The sequence below is a fragment of the Mandrillus leucophaeus genome, unplaced genomic scaffold (assembly GCF_000951045.1).
Source record: "Mandrillus leucophaeus isolate KB7577 unplaced genomic scaffold, Mleu.le_1.0 Scaffold1, whole genome shotgun sequence".
Taxonomy (NCBI): domain Eukaryota; kingdom Metazoa; phylum Chordata; class Mammalia; order Primates; family Cercopithecidae; genus Mandrillus; species Mandrillus leucophaeus.
Window position 1 is genome coordinate 12,457,045 of NW_012098097.1, and position 2,333 is coordinate 12,459,377.

A 2,333-nucleotide genomic window follows, 5' to 3' on the forward strand; every position below is an offset into this window, starting at 1 on the left:
AGGCTGGATGAGAGCCATCTTCCCCTGAGCAGGTCGCGTTCTCTCTCTGGAGACAGCTTGAGTGGACCCGAAGCGCCCCCACTCTTTCTGGGAGGTTCCCAGAGAACCAGATGTTCCCATCCAGAGGCAGCCTGGACTTTGGCCCCACACAGCCGGGAAACTGACCCCCTGCTGACAGCTGAAACTCTGCCCTCAGGGGAGTGTCCCGGGCAGTCTCAGGGGGCAGGGAGCTGGCAGCTGTAGGGAAAGATGGGGACCATGTCTGAGTCTGGCTGTCTGGGAGGTGACACATCAGTCAGGTGACACATGGCTCTCAGAGAGGAGCAGGCAGCTCATCTGTGCCTCCCCATCCAGCCGGACCTCAGACTCTTGGTCACAATGGGCACCCAGCCCAGGTTTCCGTCCCCAGCGTCCACTGGTGGGGCTGTTCGCCACAGGACATCCTGAACATGACAAGAAGGTGAGACAACAGTGATGGCTGGGCATGGTGGCTCACGCTTGTAATCCTAACACTTCGGGAGGCCGAGGTGGGCAGATCACTTGAGGTCAGGAGTTTGAGACCAGGCTGGCCAACATGGTGACACCCCATCTTTGCTAAAAATACAAAAATTAGCCGGAATTCACTTGAACCAGGGAGGCAGAGGTTGCAGTGAGCCAAGATCATGCCACTGCACCCCAGCCTGGGCAACAGAGCAAGACTCCATCTCAAAAAATAATAATAATAATAATAGAGTGACTGGGACCCACCGTGCTTGAGAAAAGATCCACAGGCAGCATGAGCTGCTCATCTGTTCTGTGGCGAACGTGCTGAAGGGCATTTCGACATGGATTTCATTCGTATTATTCTTCATTAGGGGCCGGGCTTCTCAGCCTTGGCACAGTTGACATTTGGGCCAGATCCCTCTTTGTGGGGGGCTGTCCTGGGCACTGTAGGGTGTTCAGCACCATCCCTGGCCTAGACCCACTAGATGCCAGCACCTCTCCAATTGTGACCATCAAAAATGTCTCAAGATATTGCAAAATGGCCCTGGTTGGAAACCACTAACCGATAAAAGTCTTCGGTCCTGAGCAAAGCAAGGTGTAGAGACATAGGAACAAAAAGGTTCTATTTCATAGAGAACAAGAATGCAGATAGGAGAGTGAAGGTCCCCACAGCCTGGAGACCAAGGCACGCACCACGCTGCTGACACCGATTGTCAGGGGAGTGAGGCCAGGCACAGAATTGATTTTTTTTTCTTTTTTGAGATGGAGTCTCGCTCTGTCACCCATGCTGGAGTACAGTGGCACGATCTCAGCTCACTGCAACCCCTACCTCCGGGGTTCAAGCGATTCTCCTGCCTCGCCTTCCAAGTAGCTGGGATTAGAGGCACCTGTCACCATGCCGGGCTAATTTTTGTGGTTTTAGTGGAGACGGGGTTTTACTATGCTGGTTGGGCTAGTCTCGAACTCCTACCTCAAGTGATCTGCCCACCTCAGCCTCCCTAAGTGCTGGGATTACAGGCATGAGCCACCGTACCTGGCCGAAAAAGATTTCTTTTAAGTGTCCATGGTATGGACAAAGTGTCTTGTGCCTGTAATCTCAGAACTTTGGGAGGCTGAGGCAGGAGGATCACCTGATGCCAGGAGTTTGAGACCAGCCTGAGAAACACAGTGAGACCCATCTTGACAAAGAATTAAAGAAATTAGGTGGCCGAGACCAGGTGCAGTGGCTCATGCCTGTAATCTCAGCACTTTGGGAAGCCAAGGCAGGTGAATCACTTGAGGCCAGGAGTTCCAGAGCAGCCTGGCCAACATGGCGAAACCCTGTCTCTACTAAAAATACAAAAAGTTAGCTGGGCGTGGTGGCATGCCTGTAGTCCCAGCTACCCGAGAGGCTGAGGCGCAAGAATCACTTGCACCCAGGAGGCAGAGTTTGCAGTGAGCTGAGATCGTGCCTCTGCACTCCAGCCTGGGTGATAGAGCGAGACTCTGCCAAAAAAGAAAAGGAAAAGAAAAAGAAAAAGACAAAAGACAAAGAGAAGGAAGGAAGGAAAGAGAGAGAGAGAAAGAAAAAAAAGAAAGAAAGGGAAAGAAAGAAGGAAGGAAAAAAAGAAAGAAAGAAAAAAGAAGAAAGAGAAAGAAGAAAGAAAGAAAGAAGAAAGAGAGAGAAAGAAAGAAAGAGAAAGAAAGAAAGAGAAAGAAAGAAGCTGGGCGTGGGGGCACGTGCCTGTAGTCTCAGCTTTTCGGGAGGCTGAGGTAGGAGGATCACTTGAACTCAGGAGGCGGAGTTTGCAGTGAGCTGAGATCGTGCCTCTGCACTCCAGCCTGGGTGATAGAGCGAGACTCTGCCAAAA